Raw genomic sequence first — 13,655 nt, 5'->3', positions numbered from 1 at the left:
CCATCTGTCCCTCGCTGTCACACATCAGAAGTGTGTCAGCGAGGATTCGGAATATGTCAGTGCGCCGTCTGGTCAGTCTTTCTTTCTTTTTTTTTTATTCCTCTTTTACTTTTTGAGCTATCCTTCATGTGTGAAGGTTCCTTTCCATCTCTGCTCTTCCCATCCACCCTCCCCTGCCATTGTGAAAAACTGATTACGTCTTTATGTTGTTTTTTTTTTGTTTTTTTGTTTAGCCTAATGATTCAAGGGACTCGAGACTTTATCTTACAACTTTCAAACCCCAGAAGCTGTTTAAGTCCTGTCTTTGGAGAGTTAGCACTGAAACTCAACTCTCTCTGACACTTGCTAGGCAGCAACATTATTATGTTGCACCTAGTGTCATGATCATGTCATTAAAATTACACAACCATCAAGAATGCAACATCTCTTGCTGAGAAGACAGACTGAATATACAGTACACACACACACCTATGCAATTGGTGGTGGTTTTATTCATTTATATGTTGAAAACATATGTATGCATGTTTTCATACTAGAAGAATCAATGATTCAAAAGGAATAGATGCTTAATAAGTAAGTGGAATGAAATGATGCCCTATTTATAAAGGCTGGAATAGTTTTCTTTCCCACTGCCATTTGTTATGTGGCACAAACAGAGAAGCGCCACCGATTCCAGAGACCTCATCCGCAGATATTATGTGCCAAGCAAAATCTTTTCATAGCAAACGTAAACACATTAGCTCGTGCATTAAAATCTTATCCAAATCTAGGCAGTTGTCAGGCATTGGAAAAACGATATGCCACATCTTTATTTCTAAATAGGTGTGTGATGCGTCTCTGAGTGTATTTGCAATTTGGGTGAAAGACAGGATGTTTGGGAGTGTGGAAGGAGAGGGTTTGTGTGTACTTATGCTAAATCCAGTGTGCTCTCACACCTGTGTACCTGTGTCTGTGTGTGTGCGTGTGTGTGTGTGTGTGAGTGTGTGCGTGTTTTTCGACCGAGCTGCCAGACGGCTGCTATCTTCCCGTGTCAGACGGGCAGGGAAGCTGGCGAGGCACGCGGATCGTTTGAAGTGCTATTCTCTCCCGGAAGTTCAGTCCGCCCCGAGTAAATTTGTCATGTTGTTCCACCTTTCTGATTCCTGCGTGGTGGTGTGTGGGGGGGGGTTGAGGTGAAGGGTATTTGTTCTCATTTGCTGCCAACATACAGGTATCAATACACAGACATTAGTGTAGCAGACCGGTAAAAGTGAGAGATTTGTTTGGCCTTGCTATGAATCTGCTCTTTCTTGCTGTGGTTTGGGACAGAAGTGGCCCAAACAATTATTTAACGCCCGCCTTTAGCTATAAATTCTTCTACCTTTTGCCTGATTTTTCTATTTATCATCATTCATTATTGCTTTATTCAAAATGTTCTTGACCAGCACCCTATTCCTTTCACTCTTTGCACCTCATGATCGTTTGATACTCTTCTCCATCCCATGCCCTCGTCCTCAACTCCCTTTTTCTCTCCCCCTCCCGATTTTCTCACTCTCAATTAAACTATGTCCACCCGGTGGACTACAATATAGCTATGGTGAATACCTTTTCTTTCATTGGTTAATTAAAGCCACCCTCTCTCACTCACACATTATTATCATGACTCCTCGGAGATCCATCAAATCCTCTGGCCCGTAAGTGAAAATGAGGCCGAAAGGGGGAGATGGAAGCAGAGTGAAAGAGAGACATAGGTAGCATTAGAGAGAGAGAGAGGAAGATGGAGAGAGAAAGCATATTGTGTAGAGACAGAAAGCCTCAAGAGTGATTCAGCCATTGTTACTCATCCTCTCGTTTTTGCAAGAGGGCTCATGTCATAAGTATTTTAAGTGCTCTCCATTCCGTTGTTCTCCTTTAATCCTGTTAGATAACTCTCTTCCTCCCTCCTCCTTGTGCATCTTTCTTTCTATTTCTCTGCTTTCCTCCTCCGCTTCCCGCTGCCCACTCAGCAAACGGCGAGTCTTGTGCTCTTCTCTGCCACAAGAAAGGCTATAGAGAGAGAGAGAGTGTCTAAACAAGGTAGAAAAGGAATGAAAAAAGGGAGGCGAAGCCAGAGCAAGACGTAGGGTGCAAGAAGGATAAGATGACAAAGGTGTGGCGGGACTGGTAGGCGTTGGGGGAAATCTGCTGGCCGATGCGGGCTCGTTTGTTAGGAGGAGGGATGAGTGTGGACGAGAGCCAAGACAGAGGGCAAGTGAGTTTTGAAGTGGTGCCTGTACAAAGCTTGTACTTAAGACACACACACAAAAGGAAAAGAGATGGATGTTGGATTGATTTGAAATGCATGTGACACAGGAGGTATTGTGAAATCTTACTTTCAAAATCTGATAAAGCCAAACACAGAGTGACATGGGGATGTGTGTTGTCAGTCTATCGACTGTTCAAACAAAACATACACTCATAAACTCATATAAAGTTAAGGAAAGCATAGGGTGCCCTGACATAAAAGTGCACTTTGTAACCTCAAAACAAAGCCTACTTTTCCCACTCCCAGGTTTTAGTTTTTTTTTTTTTTTTTTCTTCTAGCGTCTGATGATAAGAGGTTGAATCACACTGGATTCACACTTGCACACCAAACAATACATGATGCAACGTTTCAAACCTGCCTTGTAACCACTATGTAAAACCAGCAACACTCCATCAACTGCACTGGAGTGGTTTCTATTTCACAAAATAAAAAATAAAAAAATACATTTCCCACAAGCCTCCATCTCCCAGCCCATCATTTACATGAGGACAATTACAAATGAGAGAGTTGTAGAGCAGCAGCCCGGCACCGTGGTTTCCTTTGACAAGACGAGGTAGCCACTTAGCGCAGGTGAGGTGGGGCGGTCACATTCCTGCAGCTTCTTACACGGCAAAAAAAAAAAAGAAAAAAAAAAAAAGAAAAATGGGTCACAAGTGCAGAGGAAGGATTTGCTGGACCAATAGCACAGACTAGTGGTGAGTGCTGAGAATTGCATGAACTCATGAAACTGAAGTTACAGCTGCTGCTTGTGCTGTACATACAGGAGAGAAATGTGCATTCAAATTCAACGGCTATGATTTCAGCCATTACCGAAAGCTGATAATCCCCTTTGTTGCGTGGTCAGTGCTTTACGCAGCTCCATCATTACCACTTACTTAACGAAGCATAACCCTCTAATACATACTCCAACCAGCTGATTTACTTAGATTCCTCTCTCTCTCTCTCTCTCTCTCTCTCTCTCTCACTGCCAGAAAAATTTATTCAACACAAAAAGGAGGTAGGAGGGGCAGGCACTTGTGCCGAGGAGAATTTGCATGACCCAAAAAGGCCCTACCTCTCCTCCGACTCCATAAATCAAAGGGATAGAGAGAATCCCTCGACGCCTCCATTCTTTGTCCTCAAAGGTGATAAATTGATCTCAGGTTGGCTAATAAGCAGAGGCGCAAGGCGGCCCAAGCTTCTCAAAGATTTATGCGGCGACGAGTGGATTTATAGGAGAGGAAATGTAAGCGATCGGGGCGAGAACAAAATCTGTTTACTGTATTCATCCTTCCTGTACTCATGAGGTTTCAGATAGGCGCTACTTACTGTAGGTAAACGCGGAGGTGTGGGCATCAAAGAAGTAATGCATCAGGACAATAGGAAGGGGATATCTATCATGAAGGCAACAAATGGGATGATATTACTTATTTTTGGAGGTTTGAGGCTTTGGTTTGTTCACAATTCAGTATATTCTGCTGATCTGAAACCAGAAATGATCCCTGAAAGTCAATATGATGGACACAAGCATTCATATGTTTGGCAGCAGATGAATTAAGGCAGGCAGGCAACGTGGAAGGCAATCTAACAGCTTGCAGCCTTCGCCAGACATAAGAGAAACCTTTTTTTTTTTTTTTTTAAGGCAACTCAGCCAGTCATCTTGATGACGCGAAGGTGATACTGTGACAGGAAAAGGAAGACTTTTAAAGAGATGATCAGCGCTATCATCTTCCCCAAAGTTGACTGGAAAACGGGAAAGAATACAGCGGCGTAGAGTTTCCTGAGAGGGCCGAAGGCACGCGGCGCTACCCTCCTTTTCCGTTCCCTTCCCCTCTCCTTCTCTTGATCTAATTCTCTCACTTTAGTCCTAATGTGTTTTCCTGCTTCCCATCCTTCAGCGCTGCATCTTCCTGTTCCTTACTCAATTTCATCAGCCCATATGATCTCTCACCCTTTACCCTGTTCGTCTTTCCCCCTCCTAGCGCCCTACATCTTCTATCCTATTGTACACCTCCTCGCTTTCTGAGGAGCTATCTTACTCACTCCCCTTCTTTCACTCTGACAGCACGCTTATCCTGTTGTGGTGGTGAGATATTTGAACGATTAACATTGTGCATGCTGAGCAGATTATGATAGCCTTTGGGGAGGAGCAGTTTTAACATGATGGAAAGTTTAGATAGAAAACTCTGCTGATAAGAGGGCTCTGACTGCAGAAAAGGGTCTGTGCTCACGTATTCTTTACCACCACAACAGCACATTCTTCATTCTAGGACGAGGGTGGCCAATATTCGGTTTTGCTTCTTAATTGTCAGTAGTATCTGTGCACAACTTCACTGAAGATAAACAAAGACAATTACATTAAGGAGCGGAATGACGCCAGTGGCCAGTTTTAGCAATAAACCACTCATAACTCATGAGCAAAGAGTAAAAGTTTCTGCTTCTTAAAGTGATTTGTAGCATCTGTATCTTCTAGTTCGGATGGGAACATTTCTCACTGTGACTGCTCACATTGCAAATGTGATATCCCGTCAACATCAGCTTGACTATTGCGAAGCTATGCAAATGTGTCTAAAATATCAAACACATCCTCCCACCCAAAGTGCATCTTCTTTTTTTTTTTTTTTTGTTGCTTGCATGACGCCAATTCTAAATAGACATATGATGTACCACATAACTAATTCCATCTACGTCTGACAGTGACGCTACCCTGTGCCACTGAAGCAGCTGTTGGTACAGAGAGAGAGAGAGAGAGAGAGAGGGGGAAGTGAAAGGCAGATCACTTCCCAAATGCTCATTTTTAGCTGGCTTGTTTGGGCACAGCGCACCAGAGCTGACGAGCTGAGCACAGAGTTTTTGACACAATGGTGTCAAACTCCGGGACTGCAATGTTCAAGCTCACACAAGTGAATAGCATCGCACCTGCTGGCATCACGCAGACACAGACGCAAACAGGCTGTTATCAAGCCTGTGTGGCAATTAGTGTGTTTGGGAGCCCTGCAAATCCTAATGACACATTTGCCTTACATTGTTGCATCAAACAGACTTTCAGGGAGCTAGTGTGTGGAATGTAAAGCGGGTACAATGCTGTTTAGTTTCAGGATAGAAGAGATTCTCATCATTTCTATGAATTCAGTAGCTGTAACTACCCGATATACATCCATACTTAGCTATACTGGTATTGCTGCTATTAGTGGTCAGAAACATACAGCTTATTTCTGCTGGCCCCAAATAGCAAACAAAACAACAGTTGATGTATGATTAATGGCAGCAGGATTTTGGTTCCATGTATAATCTGACAATATACAATCTCAGGATCTATGTCACTGGGCAGTATTTTTAGTCGACATTGCAAAAGTATCAAACAGCCACTTTTTACCTTTTAGGATTTAAGGCTGCTTTCGCAGTGGGCTCGCAATAAACACTGAAGCAACCCTCCGCAGTACAGTCCATTTCCTGTCCTACCCGCACAAGTCCGACGGCACCATAATTCCTGTGCTTTGTCAGCACTAAAGTGTGCTGTAAATTACCAGACTATGGCTGAATGTGATCTCAGCAGCAGTCAATCAGAGCATTAAAAGAAATAAGCAAATTAGATTTTGTCTTTTTTTTTTTTTACATTTCTAACTGCTCCCACTTGACAGCCATTTAAAAAGTCATGTAGGGCTAAGTTATATTCTCACCTCCACCTCAGTATTCTGTTGGTTTTATGGGTCGAGCTGGTGTCTGCTTTGGTTACTGTTCGGTGGGAGGAGGGGGGTCATAAACGGGCGATTTATGTCTGATGTGCAGCCAGGAATGGCAATGCTACTGTCAGGGAGCAGAGATGCTGCCCGGCTTGACTAACATTTAATGGAAACTGTAAAATCTACAACTTCACACCGTAACTCATGTCCTTTACAGCATGTGCCCGCGCGGAGACGGAGTTAACATAAATGGAATAAGACAGGCAGAATGATATGATGCACTAAGATAGACAGGTGATAAAATTTGCTCCTTGTGACAGTAAAAAAACAACTGGGTTCACACTTTCAGCGTCTTACATCACATTTGGAGTTTTAATTTGAGGTTTAAGTGCACCAAGCATGCTGCAGGCTCTAGAGTTTGTCGTCATAGGGAGAAATTAGAGCACATCGTCAGCTGTTGGTCTTCTGGTGGTGTCAGCCTTTCTGGAGAATATTAATAAATGCAAACACGTGACTCGCAACAATATCTCTCATTGTGATAAATACAACAGCTAATATGCTGCTACATCGATTACATGCACCACACAGTTTTTTCCAGCAGTTATCTGGACTTCTAAGCCACCACTGTTAAGTTATGGGTATTTTAATTGCTATAGACAGGGGTCCATTAGCATAGCTTCTTGGGTGGCCATGGCCATGTTTCTCTAAATCATTAAGCTAATTATACAAGCTAATTAATCAGTATGCTTTCAATGGGCTGCGAGAGCAGGCTGCTCTTTGTTGGGCCCTGCATAATCAAAGGAGTCCATTTTTTTAGGTGGGGAAAATGGAAAAAGCACGGTGCGGAAAAGGAACTTTGATCTCAAACGTAAACATACACTTTTGCATATCAAGTGATAAAGAAAAAATGATAACAGCTGCGAAAAGTCAAGCTAGATTGCCATTTGTGGTGCTTTTAAAGGTGCAGACTATTGCATGGCGACAGTAGATAGGAGCAATAGTGTGTGTCACAGTGTTCAGTGCTCATTTATCAGTGCTGTTGTTATTTCTACCCAGAAAAAAAAAACAGATAGGGATCTGTGAATGACTAGTGCCACTTTAACATTCGAAGAGAGTCAGGAGCTTTCATGCATGTGCTGAACCTCTGTTAAAGAGGCTGGCTTGTAGTTTCTTAATGCTAGTGTGTTTTTGTCAAAGTCTGCCAGTGTGTTTTCCAGAAGGAGGGCTTCTATGCTCCTTCTGTGCTAGCAAGCCTCCCTTACCAGCCTATTAGTTTCCAATCCGAACCCAGCAGTAGACAAAATTAATTGCAGTCCCATAATATGTGCACGGTATGGATTCCTGCGCTTGTAAGTCTGGTGCACATTCATGCTTTTCTTGCACACAGCTAAAGGTATATGACACATAGTCACCGTCAAGGAATGTCACACATAACCAAACATCCTGCCATCCTGTCTTCAGTCCTGTACGCGTTGGAGACATTGTAAGTGTTCGTGCGCGAGTCTATTTATAGCTGATCTCAATATGCACGGTGCAAAGTCGACCTCCTCAGAGTACAAGAAGCATGTTTGTGAACCTAATGGGGCAACACGGCGCTAATACCACAGCAATGCACAGAAGCTACTGTGCATTATAGTTCATACTTGTCGCCATACATCTCAACATGTAAAGCATTGCAAATGGACAATGATGCAATCCACTAAAGCATGTCACACCCTGACCTCCCCTCTTCTCTCTTTGCTTCCAGGGAGATTCAGAGGAGTTCTCTTTCTTTCCATCACTCAGGTCCGAGGCAGCAATCGCAATTGAATATTCCAAACAGGTAAGATGCACATTTTGTTATGGGGAGGAAAAATAAAATTGTATTATTTAATAAAGCACTCCATCTTTGACATTCAGCGGTGACCAGAATCCTGTTTTTCACCGTTCAAATGTCAATGTGCCTAGTAATATCAACAAGATAATAACATCAGCCCGCAGAAATCACATCAAGGGTCAAACAACTAAATGCAGTTAGTATGGATGACTGTGTTAAAAGAATAAATGTCTGCACATGATCTATTGTTTCTTCACTGGCTGAATCATATTATTTGATATATACCTGAGTCTGGCAAACAAATGAAATTGTTTTATTAAATTGTTTTTCCACAATAGATGCCGTACCTTACTAGATTTTATACAGTACAGTGTCCTTTTTCTCAACCTGTTATAAATCAGTACTGGTCATCCTGTTGTTTGACCCTCTGTGTGTCCAGTTGTGCTAAATTGTTAAGATATTTCACACTAGAAAGGTGTTTGGTATTACTACTTAGGGCTTGTTGACACATAAAGCGTGCTGATGGTGCCCTCTGGAGTACAAAAATGTCTACTGCTGCTGGGTTAGTGTTTTAGGAAAAAAAAAAAACCTGTCTTCACATTAGCACTGTGCAGAGGACGCCCCCACCGGCAGTTCCTGAAGCTTGTACATACAGTAGAGGACTGACAGGTGCTTTTAGACATCACAGAGGGGACAACAGCACTACCTCAGGAAAGAAAAAACAAAAACAGCTATAACTTAGTTACAATACAGTAGGTGACATTGAATGACTTGCAGGAATTTATACACAAATACATATATAGATAGATAGATAGATAGATAGATAGATAGATAGATAGATAGATAGATAGATACTACAATCACATGGCCACAAATGCTTGGCTGTGGTGCAGTAATTCAACACGTGCCACATTAAATAAATTACTTGTACAGCATCGTTATCATCATAATGCTCTAGTTAGGATAATGTAATAACGTAGTCCATGTCCTCTGCAATCAGAGTGAACTTCCTCTCTATCACAGTACGTTTGTTTCCATTTTTTTTTGTCTTCCCGATCGATGAGTAGTGCTGTGGTTCACCCTGAGGACCTGCGGGTTCAGCTGTAATTGGAGCATTTGTGTTGCTGCCAGTTACTGTTCTTTGGGCAGAGGCCAGAGTACAGCAGAACATTCCTCCACGTGTCCACAGCGTTTCCAGTGAACTTATCAAGTGTATGTTTGTGGAGAAAGTTTAGCAGTTTGCCGTTTGGAGATCATATTATGCCTGAGTTGTTCCAACCCATTCTTGTTATTAGGACATGGGCTTTGCTGTTATTTCCAGTTCTTACCAGCAGCCTCAAATATATCCCATAAGGGGCTCAAAATAGGTGATGCAAGGAAGCAATGATGCTTTTTCCCCTCACAGCATTTCATATACATGATGTCTTCTGTCCTTTGTGGCAATTACTGTGAAAATGTGTTCAGGCTCAGGTGGCAAAGTGACTTAAATTAAAGATGACAGGAACAAATGTAGCTTCAGTGAAAAGGCAAGCCAAAAAACCGTTAAGTAAAGACAAGCAAGTTGGACTTAACTTTGCGCCTGAAGTATTGTAAATGACAGCAGCAAAATTGTCACCATCGCCGAGCGCGGCGGTGGCCATTTGTATGTCTTGTTCCGAAACCATTAAGACATTAAATTTAAATTGAATCCGCTGTTTCTTCTCAGAGAGAAGGCCTTTAAAGATACTTGTTAAATGCTGCCGTGGCGAGAACAAGCGGGTGCATAGGTGGCCCTACACCTGTCAGATGGAGTTGATGGTGTTATATAAAGCAGCATTCACAGCAGTAGCGGGTGACCTGGTTTAGAATAGCAGTGAGTCCAGGACCAAAAAAAGAAAAGAAACTTTCCAAAGTCTACTTCCTAAAATGGCTTACAGTAAATGAGAAGAGACCAATGGGGGAAGACGCTGTTCTTCTACAAGAAAGAGAAGTGGTAATGGAGAAAAATGTATTGTGGTGCGTTAATACTTTGGTGAAGGTGGTATTTTGTGGCTAAGACGTGAGCGCCCAAGTAGGGTGGGGGTTATAATACTTCACTCAGATATGATAATATGTGTGGTTACAAGTAAACCCATTAGTATGTGTGGTGTGATCCAACTGACCGCACTCTATCCCGTCCAACCTTGAAGGGTCAGGGTGCCTGATACGATAGCGTTTCCATACTTCACAACTTTGATATATTGTGTTATGGCTTGGAAAAAGAAAAAAAAAAAAAAGTGTGTGTGCATCTAAGCATGTATTGTGGGCCAACGCTGGCTGTGATGATTTATTATACTGCTTGAAGGGACTAGTACCCTCATGAAGTCACATGAGTAACGTGGCAGTCAGGCGCAGCACGCTGTTCTCTTCGGCCCTGCCGGCGATAGGGAGGCATGCCAAAAAAAAACAAAAAAAACACAGCTAAAACAGTTTCCCGTTTGCACACATTTCCAGGTACACACGTAAGTGTACAGTATATTTATTGTGCTCACGTGCGCACACACCCACACACACACACACAAAGTCAAATACTGTAATCCGGGCTTAATGCTGCTTTATCACCTGCACAGGAGGCAGACGTTATGCAAATGCACATAAGCTATTCCAAAGGCACGTCAGATTTAGTCCTGTCTTTAATATGTCTTTCGAGAGGTTAATTCTATGCAAATACAGTCTTGTGAGTCGAAAAACGTGAAGGATAAATATATATATATATATATATATATATATATTTATCCTAGTTACACTAGAGAGATGCCACCAAGATGCAAAGTGGAGTCTTTAAGAATGACCTGAAGTGATTATTTTCAGCTAGGGTTCACCCAAAGTGTTGCATGCACAGTGCTGTATGTGTAATTTTTATGCAATCATTTATTTCATATGAAACACACACAAACAAAGGGGGAAATAAAATAAACTGAACATTTAAAATCTGGCATATTTGTTCTTTCCTCAGGCCATCGTCCCTTTCTACCTTGTGCATGTTCATAAGAGTTCACCGCAAACAAAAACACGCTAATATTAGAAATGCATTTCTAAATAATATCCACTGATTCCTTTAGATGATGCACTAAGCCTCTCATGCAAGCAGGGTGCTGAGGTTGGGGTGATTTTGAGGCAGGTTATTTACAAAATGGTTCAAACTCATGAGGCTGTGTTTCAGTTTTTTTGCTATTTGCCTTCTCAACATGTGTTTTTTCTTTTTTTCTTTGTCTTGCTCTGACATTTTCTGTTCAGTTACACCAGATCAAAATCCCACTGACTTTTTTTTTTTTTCTCATCTCCTACTGTAGGTGGGGGCATAAAGGGGGCATTCATTTCAGGTGGTGTGTCGGCGAGGTAAAACTGCAGCATCGGGCAGCATGTTGGCACCTGCATGAACCCCGAAAGAGGAGCCTCATTCGTTGGTGAGTTGAACAGGAATTCTTTCAAATTCAGCAACCCGCATAATGCAGTGGGCAGCTGTTTTCCTCAGACAAGGTGTTGCCTGCATCTCATTTGTTCTGTAGAAATTAGGAAGCGCCATTTCCCTCTGTTCATTTGAGAGAAGCTGCTTTTAACGTAAAGTGAAATAGCACAAACAAATGAAAGAACAGGTAGCAGAGCCTTTTCTCAACCAAACCATAGTCTTTGTTTTTAAATGGACTCCGGCTCTTTCACAAGACAAGCGTGAACATTCATTTTGTCAAAATGAAAAACTGGAGTAATGATACTAAGAGAAGTGTAAATCTGTCTTAAATAAACAGAATAATAATAATGATTTTAGTATATTTTTTCAAAGCTTGAGAATAATATATGTTTTTTTTTAACCCCTACTACATCTGAATCAAACACAAAGCAGAGGTCAAAGGTCAACAGGTGGGCGTCATCAGCATAGATGGAGAGTCAGTATTATTAATGAGTTTAATGCAGCGTGAAAATAGTGTATTAGGGGAGGCCTAAAGAAACGAATAATTAATTTACCAGAGCAGAGAACTGATTTATTTTAATGGGGAGAACAAAGTGCTGCATTTAATGTTAATCAACATAGAAAAATGAACTCCATCTTACAACTTTTAGAAAAAAAAAAAAAGTCATGTAATCATGGATCAAATCGCTCAGCTCTCATTTCTGGATGTTTCTGAGGGACAAGTGAGAATTTGTAACCTCTGTGATTCACTGAGAAAACATATTTTATTATTAATAAGGGAAACATATTAAAAACAAAGTTATATTAATCAAGGCTTCCATGTTGTATGATTAGCTGTTGTAGAGCTGTAGCATTTCACATTTGCATTTCATTTGGACGGCCTGCGCCTCTAAGAGGACAGCATCACTGTCGACTCTTCTTCTCCATTCGCCGCTTTAGAAAAGCCTCTTTACTGCCACATTTTTGAAGCGTTGACGTTTCATGTCCCTCTCTGAGCGAAAGGGAACATAAATTAGTAATAGGAACAACAACACCAAAGAAAATGAGGAAGAAACGGGAGGAGACGAAGAGAATATAAATAAATAAACAAAAGAAATAGTCCGCTGAGAGTTCACGCTGGATTTGTGTGGGATAGTGCAGATAGAGTAATAGAAAATACCAGACTCAGACAGCTTAATGTCTATGTTTGAATAAATAATTACTGCAAACTAGAGCTCATTTTGGACACTGAAATTAGTGTTGTCAGCACGTTTAAAATCATACAATTATCATCGCTGTAATTTATTTTTTGCTGCATAAACACGATAATGGAAAATGCACACGCGGGCTGAGACGTACCAACGAACAGCAGCCACAGGAAGTGCAGCACATAGTCCGTCCTAAACGCACAGAATGTGATCATGGGGCTAGCTCACGAGAATTGTTTCTCAGATTTAAATAAGGTTAGAGATACAAAAAGCTGTTTCTCCGAAGAGAAAATCTCTGCCCTGGGCCCTGTGCAGTGATGTAGCTGAGAAAATACATTCAGCTGGGTATAAATATTGCAGGGTGAGTACATGGAGGGCTTTTTGGCTGATGAATTATTACAAAGTCCAGTGGCTTTATGCCAGCCTCAGAGTGTATCTCGCTCAGCTTCGCCCCATGCAATAAGCTGTGGCTGGAGAATTGTGGTTGTGGGCATGCCACAAATAACTATCGACGATACCGGGAATCCATCACACTCATCCCACATGTTGTGTGCTTACACTTGAGTGCACCTAACAACCACCGGTTAGCAAAGCACGCACGCACACACTAAGAATTGCCTGTGAGATGTGCCTGAGATGAAGGAGGGGGGAAGAATGACAAACACGTGTACTACGTTACATGCAGGCTAGGAAAAAAACAACACACGCTACATCGTGGAAGTTCATCACTGAGCATGTGCACTGCATATGTTCTGCACATAGCTGGAGGCAGGGCTGAGAGTGAGAATGTTTACCTGAATAGTCACCTCCAGGATGCTTTGATAGATGCTTTGCCCCCCCCCCACCAATAGAGCAAACTGTGCCTCTTAGGAGAGAAAATGAGGATGGACGATGATGAGTCTATTCCACTCAACACCAGCAGAACAAGGTTGTGAAACGAGTCCATCTTCAGCCTTATTTTTTCATTCGATCACTTCTTCTTCTGCCTAAATCACCTTTAATTTGCAGCAAGATTATCGCGTAACTCTGTGGAGCATGACGCTAATGGTTAATACACACGATTGTGGCAACACAATGAGAACAAAAGGCGATCAAAATAAGCATCTAAATAGGAAAACGACTTCGGCTTGGCACGCCGCATTGTTGAACCAAAGAAATGTCAGGCAGGTTAGGTCTTTTGGTGATTAGGCAAAAAAAAAAAAAAAAGCATAATCCCCCGACTGCTGACATATTTCTTTTGAAAAGCGGCTGTCTGAGAAAGACAGATACGCTCTGGAAA

The 13,655-nt window shown here is 41.9% G+C and overlaps 1 protein-coding gene across 19 annotated transcripts in view; it reads left to right on the top strand.

Moving 5' to 3' along the window:
• Positions 1 to 13,655, top strand: part of LOC113157074 (protein tyrosine phosphatase receptor type D) — a 315,285-nt gene that overhangs the window by 110,247 nt on the left and 191,383 nt on the right. For all 19 annotated transcript variants that reach the window (XM_026352333.1, XM_026352323.1, XM_026352322.1 and 16 more), the window contains exons 4-5: positions 7,694 to 7,768; positions 11,074 to 11,187. The gene's annotated coding sequence lies outside the window, so the exon portion shown is untranslated. The remainder of the gene's footprint in view (positions 1 to 7,693; positions 7,769 to 11,073; positions 11,188 to 13,655) is intronic.

This window comes from Anabas testudineus, chromosome 18 (assembly GCF_900324465.2).
Source record: "Anabas testudineus chromosome 18, fAnaTes1.2, whole genome shotgun sequence".
Taxonomy (NCBI): Eukaryota; Metazoa; Chordata; class Actinopteri; order Anabantiformes; family Anabantidae; genus Anabas; species Anabas testudineus.
Note: the sequence above shows the minus strand (reverse complement) of the source record. Positions and strands in the feature narration are given on the sequence as shown.